Source organism: Petaurus breviceps, unplaced genomic scaffold (genome assembly GCF_028583685.1).
Source record: "Petaurus breviceps papuanus isolate PSGF00001 unplaced genomic scaffold, PetGlider_PUasm1.0 189, whole genome shotgun sequence".
NCBI classification, from domain to species: domain Eukaryota; kingdom Metazoa; phylum Chordata; class Mammalia; order Diprotodontia; family Petauridae; genus Petaurus; species Petaurus breviceps.
The window spans coordinates 50559802-50579652 of NW_027185809.1; the positions used below are offsets into that span (position 1 = coordinate 50559802).

The window sequence follows — 19851 nt, forward strand, 5'->3', positions numbered from 1 at the left end:
AGAAAGAAAGAGAGAGAAAAAGAAAGAAAGAAAGAAAGAAAGAAAGAAAGAAAGAAAGAAAGAAAGAAAGAAAGAAAGAAAGGAAGGAAGGAAGGAAGGAAGGAAGGAAGGAAGGAAGGAAGGAAGGAAGGGAGGGAGGAAGGAAGGGAGGGAGGAAGGAAGGAATTAGGAGTGAATATAGTCCAGAAAATAGAGTTCTTGATACAGAATTTACAAATAACAATTAGAAGATGAGGAAAATTGAGTCCATTATAGGGAACCTTTCTAAAGAAATGAAAGAAAGATTAACCAGTTTTTGGTAAATAAAAACACTAAAATAGAGAAAAATTGATAGAGAAGAAGCAAAATAACATTAAAAGTGAGTGCATGAATTCTAGATAAGTGAGTGTCTGACCTTGAAGATAGGATACATAGAGATAGATTAAGGTCTCTCATAAGAGCATACAAATACTGGGATTTCATAATGCACAAAATAATAAAAAAAATTATCTAGAATTTCTGAATAAAGATATCAAAGAATCATTAAAAAAATCCACTGTTCTCCACCAAAACCCCATCATGTTTCAAAATCTTTTTTTTTTGGAGAGCAATTGGGGTTAAGTGACTTGCCCAAAGCCACATGGCCAGTGTGTCAAGTGTCTGAGGTCGGACCCAAACTCAGGTCCTCCTGACTCCAGGGCCAGCATTCTATTCACTGTGCCACCTAGCCGCCCCATCACATTCTAACACATAGTCATTATATTTAACAATTTCAATAGAACATAGCATATTTGACAAGTGGCCAGGAGAAAGAGCTTGAGGTATGGAGAGGAGAAAATTTCAATAGTACAAGATCATTCTGAAGTAGGAAGAAATCACAGAAGGAAATGAATTCTGATAAGCAAAGGAGCTCAAGTTACAATCCAAAATGATATACCCTGAAAACATGATTCTAATCATCCATCAACAAAAAAGATGGATACTCAACAAATGACAAGCATCAGAAGTATTCCTGACAACAAGAATAAGAAGTAAGTAAAATATTCAACTTGCAAACACCTCAAACAATAGATGCACAAGGAAGTTAAATAACTGCAATTATCAAGAACATAATAAATAATCAATTTGTCATTTTTAGAGGTATTTTTTTAAGAGAAGAGAAAGATTGATCTATGAAATAAAAGGACCATCAGGTGATCAAAACAGAACTAATAAGAGAAAGGAATCAAGATAAGAGGACGTAGAAGAGCTAAGTGAAGAATCACTGACTAACTTCCCTGACTTCACTACAAATGACCTTCTCTACAATGATGCCTTTTTAGAGAAGGAATGTACAGTGTGAAGTTAGATGAATTGGAAAAAGGGAAGTTGGGTATACAAAGGGCAATAGGCGATGGATGCATTCCAAATAATTCCATGGGCAAACAATGAAGGGATGGCAATTCTCATAATCTCTTGGCAACAAAAAACAAAATGTGTCTGTAGGAAAATGGAAAAAATTACGGACACAGGGGAACAGGGACAAAGATGCAGGTGCCCCTGTTCCAAAATGGGAAAGGGATTTTAGGGAAGAACACTGTGAAGTGGTTGTGTTCCTCTATTGGGAGGACATCTCATGAGAGAAATTTGTGTATCAATGAAAGGAGAAATGAATAAGTTTCTAGGTGCAGATACAGCCATAATAGAGGAGGAAGGAAGGTAAAAAATTGGGGACCACCAGATTGTAGATCCTTCAGTAAAGATATTACTCACAGTGAGTGTAGGGGGGCAGGCTGAGCCATACTATTTGGGCCCCATTGTAACTGCCTCCATCTGACAATGTTTCCCTCATGAACGGACATTTCTAAGAGAAAAAGGAGAAGAGAAAATAAAAATCTATAAAGTCAGTAACACAGAAACTAAATAGAAGAATGACCTGAGAGATCTGAAACTTCAGAACATTTAAAAATAAGAGGGAATAAAGAAGGAAAAATAAGGATATAGCCTACAAAAATCTGAAAATAACATTCAGAATTACTATGAAATGAAGAGAAATAATGAAGACAACAAAGCAAAGAAAAAACAATTTTGGGGGGAAAGGTGCAGTGAATTAAAATTAACATGAAAATATGATAGATTAGAAGGAAGGATTTAAACTATCATTTAACAGTAAGTAAATTGAAGGAACAAAAGAGAGGATAGGTATATAATTAAATTAAGAAAATTAAATTAACAATTATATAATCAAATAACTTGAGAATGGGTAGGCAAACAAGAGTAAGACAGGAAAGGGAATGTATAGGAAATAGTTATCATCAAAGGACTCTAGCAAACCTAAATGACTGAAAAGAGGAAGGTTTTTTTTTAAAAAGCAGTGATTAATTTCTATAGAACCTAGCACAATGCCTGATGATGTAATGTAAAGCACCAGTTAAAATGTTTGATACTACAAGAACATTTCAACAGATCAGAAATGTTTACATAATTCATTCATTCCCTCACTCATTCATTCAACAATCAATTATTAAGTTTTATCATGCAGAAAGTACTGTCTCAGACACTGAGGAAGGCAGAAAAATGAATGACTTATATAAATCCCTGACCACAATCAATTTGCAATCTAGTTGTGAAGATGAGGCATTGACATGGATAACTATAACATGAATTCAAACCCGATAAGTGTACAAGGGAGGAAAGAAACAAATTCAATTCAATACTTATCTATTAAATGCCTAGTTGGGGGAGCAATGGATAGAGCACCAGGACTGGAGTCAGGAAGACTCATCTTCTTGAGTTCAAATCTGGCCTCAGACACTTACTTGTTGTGTGACCCTGGGCAATTCACTTAATCCTGTTTACCTCAGTTTCCTCATCTATAAAATAAGCTGGAGAAGAAAATGGCAAACCCTGCCAATATCTTTGCCAAGAAAACCCCAAATGAGGTCACAAAAAGTCAGACATATCTGAAAATGCCTGAATAACAATATGTAGCAAGCATTATGCTAGGTATTGAAGATATATAAAGATAAAATTGTAAATAGTCCCTGTCCAGAGGAACTAACATTCTAACTAGGGGAACTGTTAAATAAAAACAAAACCCCCAAATAAACACAATGCAATTTCACAGGCACACACTTGAAACTGAAAGAATCAGGAAAGCGCTTTTGTAAGGTGCAATACTTTAAATGAAAGCCTTGAAGAAAGTTACAGCTTCTATTAGACAGAGGGGACAAGGGCAAGCATTACAGACATGTGTAACTTCAAGATATTAGTAATGTTTATGTAAGCCCTGTCCCAAACCCAGTATCATTAATCCTCCTTACTAGATTGGGAGAATAAAGGAACGGTAAAAAGCAGGTTGGTACAGTACAGAGAAAAGGTAGTCTTGCAGTAAGGATAAACATGAGTTCAGATTTCATCTTTGAATCTATGTGTGTAGCTGTGAGTCAGTCATAGATACTGTCAGAGCTTCAATTTTCTTATTTCTAAAATGGAAATAATAAGACCTATGATACCTACATCACATGATTGTTTAGAAGCTCAAATGAAATAATTCATAGCAATAATTATAATGATAGCTAACATTTACATAGTGCCTTTAAGGCTTGCAAAACTCTTTATAAACATTATTTATTCTTTTTTTGAGGGGGGAAAAAAAGGCAATTGGTGTTAAGTGACTTGCCCAAGGTCACACAGTTAGTTAAGTGTCAAGTCTGAGGCTGGATTTGAACTCAGGCCTTCCTGACTTTAGGACCAGCATTCAATTCACTGTGCCACATATCCAGATGACACTGTTTAAGACAGTAGTTTCAAACTCAAATAGGTGCAGGAGCCACTAAACCATAGATAAGAATACCTGTAGGTTACATATTGACTTGGAAAACTACATGTTTATATGTTCTTTTTTTAAATTAATGCATCAACACATTAAGATCAGATGAGAGCAACATTTTAATCTGGTTCTGTCCCTACCTGGGAAGGTTGTGGGTCACATACAGACCCATATTTTTGATACCTCTGGTGTAAGATAAGCTATAAATTGCCAGTCGTTGATATTGTTGCTTTCCTTGAGCAGGATGAAGCATCTCATTACCATTCTTTGAATGGGTTATCATTAGATGAAATTAACTGACTTCATAGAACAAAATTTTAATGACTATATGACTTCCTTTATGAATATATATAGAGTGAAACATTAGTTATATCATTAGAAATAAGAGAGTTTGTGATTATGAACAATATTAGATATCCAAAGGGCTTGAACTACGACTTAGAACAAGATTATTATGGTTGAAGGTTGGCTGGTTCAGAAGAAACTATAGGCTGTACAAACTTGATGTGAAAACTTAAAAAAAAATCTTTGAGCAGCTCTTCACCACATTGCACTTTAAGAAATCAGAGCTACTTCCACTTTTTCACTCCATGTGAAAGTCAAAATTGCCAGGATACCATCAAGAAATGTGATTTTCCTTCCAAAATACAATCAACAATTGTAGGGCTGTTTCAGAAACGGCTCAAGGTAACATTGTAAAACGAACACATTTGTCTCCAAGAGTCTCACTATCTACATTTTTATTCCCCCTCCCCCAAATTACAAAGTGCCCTCTTGTAACTTCAATTTACTGGGCCATGCCCTTTGCTCAGAGTCCCATTGACCATTCAATATCCAATTTTCAAAAGAGCTTGTTAAGCAACTAGCTAGCTAATTTGAGAGATTCCAGCTATAATGCCATGGTCTTGATGCAATTTAACAAGGCTGTTTTTTTTTCTCTGTCTACTCTATTAGAATGACTATGGCAGTGAATGTTTGGGTCCCCTCCCCTATCCAAGAGGTTGGAGAGAACTAAATAACGCTGCTCCCAGTTGACCACACAGGGCCTAACTAGTGAGGCTTGAGAGACAACAGAAAAGAAATTATAGCCTTTTACAAAATGTTTCTAATCCTGTAGGAAGTGTTGACAGGCAGATATCTGTGGAAAAGAGAACATCAGTCAGAGTGTAGATTTTCCATATCCCAATTTAGTGTCAATGCCAAAGATCAGGACAGAGCAGAGAGAGGGGAAGAAGTTTTCCTGACATCTGAGTAAGCTGTTTTGAGAATGGATACATTTTTAAAAGCATTTATTAAGCACTTACTGTATGCAAAATATTGTTAGACTAGAAGTTGTTATGAATCATACCTAGCATAAGTAAAAGACTTCAGCATAGAGGTACCCATTCTTGGGTGCATGGGCTGTTCAGGGAGGACTTGGTGTGGGAGCTTGAAGAGCCCTTTTCAAGGCTATTCATCCACCTTTGGTGTCCACCTGACACCTGTAATGTAATGCCAAGGAAAGGCAACTTCCCAAGGTTCAGAATACCAGCATAGGTGCTCTCCATTTTATTCAGTGACCAACCAAGAACAGAGAAGATCAAAACATGACATCATTCCAAATACAGCATTTACTAAGTGTGATTAAATAATCTCCAAGTACTACCCCACCCCAGGACCTTCCAATCATTCAATCAATTACAAAGACTCTGTTCTAAATACTTCTCCACCCCTACGCTATACCTTAATTAAGTCCACCACAAAGCTCCTCTTCTCAAATGGAGATTAGTTTCCAAACATAAGGTCAAAAGTTCCCCACCCCTGGATCACAATTGAATCTACCCCAGAGTTACATCAAGTTTAAACACAGCATTTAATACCCAAATGGAGGTCTTTTCTTCATCTTGACATGAGGCAAGTTCTCAGCAATCTTAGTTCCTGGAGAGACAAGGCTTAGCAAGGCCATAAGATACATTGCTAGTCCCTTCATGAATTCATCCTCTGTCTGTAGAACAGTCCTAGAACCCCTGAACACATTAGCAAAGCCCTCTCCCAGGATTTCTGTAAACATACAACAAGAAAATCCTTCTTCAGGGCTTCTGAACCAACAGAAAGGCTCCCAGACCCCTGCAACAACAGCACTGTCCTTCACCAGTGGACAGTATTCACTCTGTCTGCAGGACAGTCTCCAGACCCCTGCAACAACAGCACTGTCCTTCACCAGTGGACAAATCTGGCAAAACAACATCAAAACAGACAGACAAAGTACCAGCAGAACAGCCATGTCTCCTCAGTCCTTGGCAGCTCAGGGGGCAGGTCTCAAAAGTCCAGGGCAATTCAAAGCGGCCACCAGCAATTCTCTTAGTCTCTCTCCCTCTCCACGAGGTGCTGCTTCCAAAAAAAAGGTCTTCTGCCTCTCTCTAGTGTCTCTCCAAATCTACATCACCAGCTCCTCCCAGTTCAGGACTTTCTTTTCACATCAACAAGCCCATCCCACAGGTGGGATTAACAAGCTCTGGGTTTTAACACAATCAATTTGAAAACCAAGCCAATACAGGGGAATCTTTAATTGCCATTACTATCACAACACCCCACTCACCCCTGTGGCTCCAAGAAGCTGTAGCATGCACAGAAATCATACCCTGGCAAGCTATCTCAGCAGACAGGCTAAACTAGGTTGAGAGTAACCAATGGGCCTCAAACTCATCGCATGTGAAGACTTGCCCCTGTGGAATAGGTGGATGAGAAAAACTTATTCCCACAGTCATAAAGGTAGCAGAAGTAGGCAATATGGAGTTCTTAGAGATTGGTCAGACATGCTGGGCCATTGCTAGTCTCCATTCTAACTTTTGTCTTGCCACTGGACTTGGATGACTCTGGAAGAGAGAGTGAGGCTAATACCTTTCTACACCTCTGCCTCACTTAAATCCAATTCACACAATATACAAGATATCACCCCATGATGGCATTAGTACTCTTTGAAAATGAAAAACAAAGAAGAACTCATTCCTGGCACTGTATTTGAATAGCAAAGATCAGGAACTCATTTCAGAGAAACTTAGAGACTATTCTCCCCCTTCCCCCCCTCCACATTGCTGAAATGAGTCCCACAAGAAAACTATTTCTTTGGAAAAGGACTACGGTTGGCATCCACTGTGCATCATGGAAAACTAGTAGGAAGAGCTAATGTACCCTGGGTACCACCAGTTGAGAGCTGATGATGTTTGAAATATGTGTCAGACATTGAAAGACTGGAAAAGGCAATACTGTCTGAATTCCTATACATGACTATAAATGACTGACATTGTCCAATTTCTGTGTATCGATATTTTTTTCTTGAAAAAAGTATCAGAAGCAGTTGGTAGAAAAGAAAATAGAAAATTGAATTTAGAGTCAGGAAGACTTCAGCCCAAATCTAGCTGCAGAAAGTTGCTAAATGAGTGACTCTTGGCAAGTTACTAACCTCTGTTTACCTCAGTTTTGTCATATAAAATGGTGATAATAAAAGCACCCAATTCCCAGGGTTGTTGTGAGGATCAAATGAAATAATAATCATAAAAGGGCTTAGCACACGGGGAGGCCAGGTAGCACAGCAAGTAAGAGCACCGGCTCCAGTGTCGGGATGACCTGGGGATAGAATCCCGGGCTCAGACACTTAGCACCCATCCAGAAACACCTGGCTGTGTAACCTTGAGCAAGTTACTTAACCCCAATTGCTAAAAATAAAAAAAACATTTAAAAACAGGCTGAGCACAGTTCCTGGCAGTAAGTACTATATAAATGTCAGCTTTTATAATTATTACTTAACCCATTTTGCCTCAGCTTTCTCAACTGTAAAATGGAGATAATAGCACCTACCTTCCAAGACTGCATTGAGGTTCAAATGATATATTTATAGTAGGCTCTTTACAAATGCTTATTCCCATTCCTTCCCTTCCATGAGCTTTAATATGTGTTCTATTTGCTTTGCTTGACCTAAATATAAATCTTTGAACTTTGTGAACTATGTCAATAACAATGTGTGATGATGTCACAGAATGACATTTCTTGGTAATTTTAGATGGCTATTTGCTGAATTTTTTACTGTATTTTATAAACCTTTCTCTGTTTTGCACTGAATTTTTTCTCAAATTCCAGAGGGTCTTTTAACAACTTTAGTATATCCCTCAGATAAATATTTATCAATTATGTCAATATATTTTAAGTACCAAAATGTTCTGTCCCCAAACCAGTTTGGAAACAACAGCTTAAAACATTACACTTCCTAGACAACAGGTTTATATTTTTACAGGGGTTGTCATGCCCAAGACCACTGACTAATGAGAAACAGTTAATATTTCTGATGCCATTGCAAACTAGTGCAAGAGTTTGAAAGTTTTATTTGTTCTCATAGAATTCAGAATCTGAGAGCGGAAAAGGATCTCTAAAGTTTTCCAGGCTGCCTCTTAACTTCATAACCACTAGAGTCTTTTATGACCACTCAAAACACACTATCAACTCTGTTTTGATTGGAAAATTTCCTATGAAGTATGCATAGAAAGCCAGTCTATCATGAATATCCATTCTTTACAAATGGCCATCTCTAACATTATGATGATCGACTATGCATGATGCATCTGCCTAATAAAATTGTCATGTTTGTGTTTAACCTTTCACCTCAGGACTGTAATAATTCCTCTCTTTATTTAAGAGTTGGTTTTGCATTTTTGAGCTGGTTTAAATTCTATTGATCTAGCTCACATGTAGAATGAAACATCAGAGAAGATAGGCCATTGTCAACCTCTATTAATTGTAACTGAGGTCATGGGGATCTTGAGCAATACAGAGGACAGCCTGCTCTGGAGTTTACTGTATCTAGCTCATATTGGATCTGAGAGTTACTTTTTAAATTTTCAGGGTGAACATTTATACCTAGAAACAAACACTACAAATCAGAGCTTGATTTATTTTTTGTTAATTGTCTAGACACATTAAAATGATGGAGAAAATGTTAACAATACAATTTAAACCTCAAAAATGTGTTGAACATACTTTATTTTGTAGAAAGTTGGTTGTTAATTGTATACCATAACATCCCTGATGACATGCTAATGTGGTAAGAGTAATTACCTTATCCAACCCATTCATTTCCAAAGAAGAAAACTGAGACCCAGAAGTATGAAATGATTTACCAAACATTTCACAACCAGGTAGTGACAAAGGAAGGACTCAGGTTTGGTTTTTCTAATTTAATACTGGCCTTTTGAACTCTCCCAAGTAACTTTAGCTGCCCATTAATCATAATATCCCTTTAAAGTAATTAGATGGTAGTAACATTTGAGTTGAATTAAAATCACTGTAAACACGTAATTGAAAAAGATAGGTGAGCTAAGATTATAATGAGATGAAGGGAGTTTAGATAAAGATATAGACAAATGATATAGATGAAGATATAGATGAGATATAGAGATAGATATATAGACTTAAAAGATATAGATGAAACTATAGATAAATACAGTTTATAGCATGGCAAAATGACTGGAGAGCTAGCCTTTTAGTCACAAAGACCTAGTTTCAAGGCCTGCCTCTATCATATACCATCTGCATTTTTGTTGTTGTGGTTGAGTTATTTTTCCATCATATCCAACTCTTCAGGACCTCATTTGAGGTCTTCTTGCCAAAGATACTGGAATATTTTGCCATTTCCTTTTCCAGATAAAATTGTACAGATGAAGAAATAGGTATATGGGGTTAAGTGACTTGCCTAGGGTCACATAACTAGCAAATATCTGAGGCCAGATTTGTACTCCCTAAAATGAGTCTTCCTGACTCCAGGCCCAACACTCTATCTACCACACCACCTAGTTGCATTAGCCTAGATTTTATCTCTGGGTCAAAAGCATCCCTCTGAGATAATGTTACAATGAAGGTATCAGTCTGCATTTAAAAAGGAAGCTTTTTAGTAATATTTCCTTACACAGATGAAATCATACATACCATCAAAAACAATCCCCAAACTTAAATTCAAGGATGGAAATAAATAGATAATACAAAATCCTAACAAACACTCTAAGTGTTATGTTCCTCTAGCAAGAAACACTGGTAAATCTTGGGACATTTATTGTCTTATCACTCATTCATCTGACCAAGAGTAATGCCTTGGACACAGTAGGAGTTCAAAAAAGTATTGTTTGGTTAGCATAATTTAGCACTTGAGTGAATCCCCAGCTATTTTATGTTCCTTATTTTACATGCTAAGTGAACCTCTTCTATCTCCTTGATTCATATAATCTGCTAGCCAAGTGTCTGTATAATTAAAGTGTTCTTCAGACAAACCACCAGAAGAGTCCAAATGTCAGCACCAGCTGAGACCTTTTGGCACTGTGTGGACAAGTTGAAAATGGACAGTTCCTAACAATTATAGAATGATAGACTCTCAGAGTTAGAAGGACCTTCAGAGGTTATCAAAGTCAATCCGTCCCTGAATAGGAATTACTTCTACAGACCTCTGATCTGTGGTCATTTAGATTCCATCTGAAGACCTTGAGTGATGGTAAACACATTGTCTCCACCCTCAGTCATTATCTTGTGCTAAGACCACATGCCTGCAACTCTCTGTAAAGGACAGTAGATATGAATTAACACACTACCATTCACAGCCTTGTTATATAACATTTTCAAATAACTGTGAATTGGCATTCCACATAAGAAGAGCTTTTCTCCTCTTTGGTAAAGTATGACAAATCTATGGGGCTGGCTTCAATTATGTTTGCACAAATTTATTTCTTAGTTAATTTTAATTGATTAAGTTGATTGAGCTATCTTAGTTGATTCCCTGTGGTCATTTCTCTTATGGTTCTATTTCAGGTGTTTTAGAATCAGTAAAACATAAGTGACTTGGACTTTACATCTCCTGGATCAAAAGGAGTACTATACATGCTAGCTGGGCAAAATCTAAATATCGATATACTCTACAAAGCATAAAAGCTATTTTCTATAGTATTTTTTTCTTTTTTTGGAGGGGGAAAGGCAGGGTTATTGGGCTTATGTGACTTGCCCAAGGTCACACAGCTAGTAAGTGTTAAGTGTCTGAGGTCAGATGTGAACACATGTCCTCCTGACTCCAGAGCTGGTGTTCTATTCACCGAGCCACTTAGCTGCCCCGATTTTCTATAGTATTAGCAATTTTCCTTTGAATCACAAAAGAATTCAATATGTAATAATCAAATAGTAGCCTGACTAGAGGGAGAAGAATAAGGCAAGTGTCCCAAGCAATGGCTGGACCGGGGGTGGAAAGTCCAATTATCATATTTAAATTCCCACTTGGGAAACCCTATTCAATTCCATTTAGTTCTAGTGCCTTTCGTTAGATGGTTATTTCTTATTTATCCTGCATATACGTCATTTGTATATAGCTGGCTCCATGTTGTCTCCCAAATTAGATGGTGAAGGCTTCAAGGGCAGGGACTGTGTTTTGCCCTTCTTTGATTACCAAAGCTTAGCACCATGCCCAGTACTTAGGAGGTACTCAGTAAGCGTTTGTTGACTGACAGTCCAATCTATTTGGGCACAGCTCTAATTGCAACAAAATTAATTTAAGCGGCCAGCATACAGCTTCCACATTGTTTCTAGTTCTTCCCTCTATTTATAAACAAGAAAAAGTCTTTCATGTGGCATCCTTCAAATACTCAGTTAGTTACAATGTACCTTTAAGCATTTATCTTCTATGTTGCTGAAACTCTGTTATTTCTTTTCCAGCCCCCTGACTTGGTAAGGACTATACATCTGCACAGACACACACACACACACACACACACACACACACACACACACACACACAGAGGGTTTGACCCTGCTCCATCCTTGTGACATCTCTCTTATGCTCCCTTATCCATTGTCCTTTTTTGATGGTGTTCAATCATTTCTGTTGTGTTTTACTCTTCCTGACCTCATTTGGAATTTTCTTGACAAAAATACCAGAATAGTTTACCATTTCCTTCTCTAGATTATTTTATAGATGAGGAAACTGAGGCAAACTGGGTTAAGTGACTTGCCCAGGGTCACACAGCTAAAAGTGTCTGAGGCCAAATTTGAACTCAGGAAGATGAGTCTTCCTGACTTCAGACCTGAGACTCTATTGCATCACCTAGCTGCCCACATTGTCCTTATTGATAAACAATTTTCTAGACATCCTAATTAGGCTCCAGATACCTCACCAATTCACCAGTCTACACAGCAGTAGGGCTCAGCTATGGCATCAAACTTTTTTTTAAAGGTTTTTTTTGCTTTTTTTTTTTTTTGGACGGGGGAAGGCAGGGCAATTAGGGTTAAGTGACTTGCTTAAGGTCACAGGGCTAGTAAGTATTAAAGTGTTAAGTGTCTGAAGTCAGATTTGAACTCAGGTCCTCCTGACTCCCAGTCTGGTGCTCTATTCACTACACCACCTAGGCACCTCAGCATCAAACTTCTTATCCTGAAAATTAAGACTTTCCATAATGTCTCCAAAATTCTTAGCTTTCTTTCAAGTAAATTTTTTTTCCTGAGTTGAAACCCTGTCTTTATAAGGCCATTCCAAATACTACCTGTTTTATAAAATTACACTCAGTGCCCCATAGAGGTAGTGTGGTATCCTGGAAAGTTGTAGAGTTGTAGTACCAAATTCACAGTGCCCATGATAACGATAAATATACTTGTATGGTACTCAATCACAAAATATTACAGACCCTATATAGAAGACAGAAGCAAAACATGTATTCAGACACCAGAAAACCTAATCCCAAAACCAGTAAGCCAATTCCTTCATAGTAGCAAAGAAGTTAATAAACCACAACAGCACAGAGAGCCACAGCATCCTTTAGCCAGAAACAAACAAAAGACCAATATTTATTCATAAGCCTGTCTCCCTCTGAAGCATTCTCTCCTCCCAAACTTCTAGCAGACTCTGACTCCCAGCTTCCTTTGGGCTCTGCTGCACCCTTCAGCAAACTCCTCCCACCACAGGATCCATGTAATTACATTCAGCCTATTAGGGGGCAGAGTTTATTTTTAAAGCAGGGGCAACGAATATCTTTAAATTCCCTTAGGCTTATATAGGGGCAAGGAAGATCTTCAAATTACCGTTACCATTACAAAAGTATACTGGATAGAGTCAGGAAACCTAGATGCAAATAGCACCCCAGAAATGTATGAGCTGTGTGACCCTAAGCAAGTCACTTCATTTCTCAAAGTCTCAATTACTTAATTAAAAAAAAAGAAATAAAAATATGTATGTGACTATTTCACAGAAATATTTACGAATATTAAAGGACTATTACATGTGAATTACTATTTTCCTTCCCTTAAACTCTCAAAGTACTCGTTTTGTGTATTTATCATCTATTCTTATCAAATTCTAATTTTGTGTTATAGTTATATATATGTTACCATCACAGTATCTTATCACTAGTTTCCTGACCCTTTAGTAACAAGTACCTAACTATATGCTGTTAATCCTGTGTTTATCCCTAGTAGTTATACATACCAATGAATGCTCGTATCACTCTAATTCCTAGGACCTCTCTCTTTATGGCAACTTTTAAGACTCATCCTTGTGATCCTCCTCCTTTTGAAATGAGAGACAGAAACTAGAACTTTGAGGTGCCACTGAGGCACACTCATCAGATTGGCTAACATGGAAGAAGAGGGAAATGACAAATGTTGGAGGACATGTGGAAAAATAGGTACATTAATACACTGGCAGTAGAGTTTTGAACTGGCCTGGACATTCTGAAGAAAAATTTTGGGACTACGACTAAAGGACTGCGTATTCTGTCACCAAGCAATATTGCTACCAAGTCTGTATCCCAAAAGGTCAAAGAAAAAGGAAAAGTATCTATCTGTACAAAAATTATTTATAGCAGCTCTTTCTGTGGTGGCAAATAACTTAAGGGGATGCCCATCAATTAGGGAATGGCTGCACAAGTGAATGATTGATGCATATGATTGTAATGGAATATTATCATACTATAAGAAATGACAAAGGAGATGGCTTCAGAAAAACCTGAGGAGACTTTTAAGAGGTAATGCAAAGTGAGGTGAGTAAAACTAGGAGAATGTTGTACATAGTAACAGCAATACTGTAATGATAATCAATTCTGAAAGACTGCTACTCAGATCAATGCAATAATCCATGACAATTTAAAAGGCCTTGTGATGAAAAATGCTATCCTCCAAAAAAGAAAACTTTGAATGCAGATTGAAGTATATGTTTTCTTTCAATTTTTCTTCCTCTTTTGTTTGCAATATGACTAATATGAAAATGTTTTACATGACCTCATATGTACAATGTTTATTGTATTTCTTGCCTTTAAGATTTACAAAGCACATTAAATATGTTATGTTATTTGATCCTCACAACAACTAGGTGAGGTAGGTTAGTATTGTTATCTGCATTTTGCAGATGAGGAAACTGAGACAGAGAGAGGTAAAGTAACTTGGCCAGGGTCTATACAATCCTATTCTTAATTTGCAATGCCCCCTACCTGCTTTGGAAACTCCTTCCCTCCTCCCATCTCTGCTGTGTTTGAATTGAGTCCATTTACACTCTATGTAGCACTTTGATCATAATATTAGAAAACAGTAAAAAAAAAAAATTACATCAATGCACCCAGTACTGACATTTCCTAACCCATGCTACCTTCCTCAGACAAAGTCCAATTCTTTTTTCAAGCAGAGAAGGCCCACATCCAGAAGCTTAGTACCTTCTCCCAACCACAACCACAGGTGTGTGCTCTGTGAGGAAAAAGCCTATGTATTCCCTTTCTTTTTATCCCCAGGGCTTAATTCAGCACCTGGAACATAGTAGGTACTTTTTAAATGCTCATTGACTGACTAAGTAAGTTGCCCACGATGGGATTTTCTCACTCACAGAAAAATGCCCTCATGGGTCAGAATCCAGTCTGACCTGGAGCCCAGTATTCTTCTGGTCTCTCTTGTGAGCTGACATGAGGCCAGGCTCCACAGGTATACTAGGTCAATTGCTAATACAAAATGCCCATCTCCTCTCCTTGCCATCTCTTTTCTTTGCATTCATGCCCTTGTGTCTCTGTCTCCCTTTCAATACAGCGTATGTTAGTGGAGAGAATTTCCCCAATAATGCAAATGACCTAGAGTTTTTCCAAATAGTTTGAAGGCAAGAAAGCACAAGTTTCCCTTAGATGCTATTGGCAAATTTTTCTCTCTTCATTTTCAGTCTAGACCCTCTTTTAAAATGCCCAAACCTGTAGCCTTTTACATTTTGTAGGGCTCAGCAGTACTGCAAGCAGGACCTGAGAGCCCACTCCCTGCCCATGTGGGTTATATGTGTACTTGACTTATTTCCCTTATTAAACCTTAAGGTTCTTATGGGCATAGATTGCATTTTATTCTTTTTTGTATTCCCCTCACAGTGCCTAGCACAGTGAATTGTACCCAGTGCAATAGGTTCTCAATAAACAATTGCTGAGTGCTATGGGAGAAGTCCATCTGTACATTGAAAAACAGTGCCACTTACCTGAAAGGTGTCACTTCCTCCAACCCTCCCAATGGTAATTTCTGCACAGAGAGATTGTGCAGGAATACAATTACATCTATATTCTAATGGTGTTCTTTCTTAACAACATGAAGAAAATTCTTGGGGAATAAAAAGGTACAGAATGTATCAGTGGTCACCACTGTTCAGGGGTTCTGTTGCCTTATTTGCAATATTAGTGGGTTTATTCTTGGGAAATTTTGCATTTTAGAATGTTTTAATAAAAAGGTTTGGGGAATGATTAAGATTATAGAATAAGGAAGGGGGTTTTGGAATCTCCTAAGGAGATACTTTTCTAATGTTCCCCCACTAATAAAGTCCTGAATAGAAACATACAGTGATGCACATTGATTTAGTTTTTTAGAGATCTAGAAGACTACTACAAAATGAAAAAAGGAGCAACATTTCTTAGGTTTCTCTGCATGGGGAATTGCCTCCAGTGTTCATTTTAATGACAAGTCCTAGAATCAGAGCCGTGGGAGCTGCCTGCTGAAATAAACACTGGCTTCTCTTAGATCAGTGTTATGGCAAAGGCATGGATCTGTGTTGCCCTTCCCTCTGGCACTTCCACAACCCATATTATTCAACCTCTCCAGTTGATGTCTCAGGGCAGACATCTGGGAGTTTGGTCCAGGACCAACTGCTAAGCTTAATCATCTGCTTAATAAATAAGCCTAAGATGGTCGGCAGATATAATAATGTTAATAATTAAGACTCATATCATGCTTTATAAACATTAACTAATGAGTTTCTACAAGGCTCTGGAGACTGAGGTAAACACTGCAACCTCTTTTTATTACTCATTCATTCATTCATTCCACAAACATATGCGGATCACCTACTGCTAGTACTAATGAATGGTTCTTTTTAAGGAGGGCTTTATTGCTTACCAAATGCTTTTCTGACAATACCCTGGTAGCATAGGTAAGTAGCACAAGTGTTATTTGTCACCTCTTTACGGAGGAGGAAACTGAGGCTCAGAAAGTTGAAGTGGTTTGTCTAGAATTGCCTTCCTGGGAAAGGGGCAGACCCATGAATTGAACACATATTCTGATTCCAAAATCAATGATTTTCCTATCACTTCATCAAATGATATCCCTACTGCTGTAGGTAAGTGGTTGTTTTCGGGTTATAGGGAAAGTGAAAAAATACAGGGTGGCCCAAATGTCTTGGTGCAGTTGAGCTTAAAAACTGCGCTAAGGCTTTTTGGAACACTCTGTATAAGAATGTCCTTGCTTTCACCATGTTTGGAGACAGTGATTCGGTCAACAAACACTTGTTATACACTTACTGTGTGTCAGTTACTGTGCTAAGTGCTGGGAATACAAATACAAGAAAGAAGAAAAATAACAGTCCCATTGCAGTGATTTGTCTGAACTTCAGAGGAGGAGGAAAAGGAGGAGAAGAAGGAGGAGGAGAAAAAGGAGAGTGAGAAGAATGAGGAGGAAGAGATCTGTGGAAGAAAATTAAACTGGTGGAGAGAAGGGAATGAAGCAAGAAGAGTAAAAAGTGGAGGGATTTGTCCCAGATAGGGAAAGAAAAAAATGTGCTACTATGAAAGATACACATTTGTAGTAAGAAACAAGGACTTTATAATAAATTTTGGTTGAAGGAATTTAGATTCTGTTATTTAGTTTCCATTTAAGTTTGAATCCTATCTTCAAATGACTTCTATTGATTATCATTATTATTGTGCTATGGTTAGTGAAAGATGTGTGTGATGCTTCTGCTTTTGTGCCTCTGTTTATGATTCAGGTCCTTTGCTTGTTTCTTGTTATCTTTTTGTCAGATTTATCTAGCTCTGAAAGGGGTACATTGAAGTTTTCAACTATTAAAGTTTTATTATCTCTTTCTTCCTGCAATTTAATTAGCTTTTCCTTTAAGTACTTAAATGTCAAGCCATATGGCACCTATATTCTAAGTATTGTTATTATTTCATTATATATAGTGTCCTTAAATATAATGTAGTTTCACTACATGTCTTTTAACCAAGTCTCCTTTTTTTTGCTTTGTCTGACATTATAATTGCCTTCCCTAACTTTTTAAAGTTTATTTGAGGTATAGTAAATTCTTTTCCAACCTCTACTTTGGATGAATCTTTATATTTGGTTCAAAAAGATCTGAGAGAGGTTTTTAAAATAATTTTTGACATAAAATATCCCTATTTTTTATTTGGTCATAATTTTAAGGCAGTCCAACCATTCCGAAATCATCTTACCTTGACATGTTACTATTTACTAATTAAACTAGTAAAAGTACCTTACATCTACTCCTAATTTCCTAGATCTTCGACTTTGTTTTAATATTTATTATTATCTCATTTAATCACTGAATTCTCTTCATTTTATTCTATTTTTCAGGAGTCAACTATTTGGGTAAGGTTTTCCACCATTTCTTCTAAGCTATTCTTTCTATTTTTTTGTCTTCAAGAATTCTAATTTCACTTTTAATTTCATTTTTAATCTCTCAAATACTTTCTTCTAAAATACTTCTTTCATTTTGAGGAAGGGCCCCAGACCATCCATCCCAGATTTCCCAGACTTTAGTACCATTCCCCAGCTTCCTCTTTCTCTAGTCCTGTGGGCCCATTATCCCAATAGTAAGTTTTTCCCAGAACCTCCATTTTGAAGAAGGGTTCCAAACCAACCATCACTCATTCTCTGGATTGCTCCATCATGACCTATAGGTATCGCCTCCTCTCCCCAGCCCACTCCCAAGCTTTTAATTCTTTTTATGTATTATCTCCCCCTATTTCAGTTTAAGCTCCTCGAGGGTGGAAACTATCTTTTTTCTAGTGATTTTGCATTTTAAGAACTTAGCACAGTGTCTGGCATATAGTAGGTGTTTAATAAATGTTGACATGACTTGACTTGACTTTACAATCTTTCATGTCGGCATCTTAACTGGATGTTTTCTACTTTACTTTCAATTCTCAACCACTTGCCGTCTGGCTTCTGACTTCAACTGAAACTATCCTCTATAATGTTATCTACTATTTGTTAGTGACCAGATCTAATGGTTTTTTTTTTCTCATTCTTCATCCTTCTTGACTTCGCTGCATCATTTGATAGTGTTAACCATCCTCTCCTCCTGGATACTCTCTCCTCCTTGGATTTTTTTCACTTTCCCTATAACCCGAAAACAACCACTTACCTACAGCAGTAGGGATATCATTTGATGAAGTGATAGGAAAATCATTGATTTTGGAATCAGAATATGTGTTCAATTCATGGGTCTGCCCCTTTCCCAGGAAGGCAATACTCTTGATTTTCTTTTTACCTATCTGGTGACTCCTTTTTTAGTCTCCTTTGCTAGATTATCATCTATATCCCACCATATAACTGTGGACATACTGCTAAGGATTTGTCCTCAGCCCTTTCTCTACCCAGAAGATCATTTAGGAACACATGACCATGCAGGACATTTTCAATATCATCATGGGAACTGATGCCAAATTTCAGGGGTTGAGAAATATATAAATGGTAAGGAAATATAAGGAGTTTCCTTTTTAAATTTTTTATTTTATTTTTAATTTATGAAATAAAACAAGTATTTCCATAACATAGTATAACAAAAAAGATGATAGCACATGAAACTCTAACTCTCTTGTGTACAACTTGCTATAGCTTTTAAATATATAGTATTTAAATATATAATAAAGTTATCATGTAAATTTGTTTTTCTCCTTTTTTCTTCCCACCCCCACCCTAGAGATGGACACCATGATACAGAAATATGTAAGTATGTATGCATATATATATTTATATATGTATATGTGTATGTGTGTATACGTGTAAAACCATTCTCTACATACTTCTATTTATCAGTTCTTTCTCTGGATGCAGATAGAATCTTCATATGTCCTTTGTAGTTAATTTGGTCATTTATAATAGTCCAAATGACTTATTTGCTCAAAGTTCTTAAAACAATATGGCAGTGAATTTCAATAACTCTAAACATCTCTCAGAAAGTGAGAGAATAGAAAGGAAAAAGTTGAGAGAACACAAGAATCAAGGGAAATTTAGGGGTGGAGGTTGTCTTTTTTTCCATAAGGGAAATCTAAAAGCATCAGAAGAGCCAGTAAAGAAGGGAAGATTAAAAAAAAAAAACTAAAATGATGAAGCAAGGTCCTAGAGAATAAAGTAGAAGACAAGTTCAAGGACACAATGAACTTTGGTAAATTCATATATAATGGCTCCTAAAGCACATCTGAAGCACTGAGGGGGGCAATTTGAATGTGAAGGGGAAGAGGAGAAGGAGAGCAGCACCTGGATCAGACAGTCTGAAGATCAGAAAACCTCAAATCATTTTGGGTCCGTGAAAGAAGCAATGACTGAAGTTCTGTGGTAATAGTCCCTGTCAAACCCTTAGAGTTGCCTGCTCCACCAGCCAGAATAGCTTCTCTTGACCTTCATCCCACCATGAACATTACCACACCTCTATAATATGCCACCAGCCCCCAACACACACACATGCATACACACACATACTATATAGATAGACAGATGGATAGATAGATAGATAGATAGATAGATAGATAGATAGATAGATAGAT

At 37.2% G+C, this 19851-nt stretch overlaps 1 long non-coding RNA gene across 4 annotated transcripts in view; it reads right to left on the minus strand.

Moving 5' to 3' along the window:
* The window catches only part of LOC138164102 (uncharacterized), a 218656-nt gene that overhangs the window by 39224 nt on the left and 159581 nt on the right, over window positions 1-19851 (minus strand). Inside the window, exon 5 of one of the 4 annotated variants that reach the window (XR_011169001.1) lies at window positions 1732-1822. The exons of the other annotated variants lie outside the window; for them this stretch is intronic. This is a non-coding gene — a long non-coding RNA (uncharacterized lncRNA). The remainder of the gene's footprint in view (window positions 1-1731; window positions 1823-19851) is intronic. 4 annotated transcript variants of the gene reach the window in all.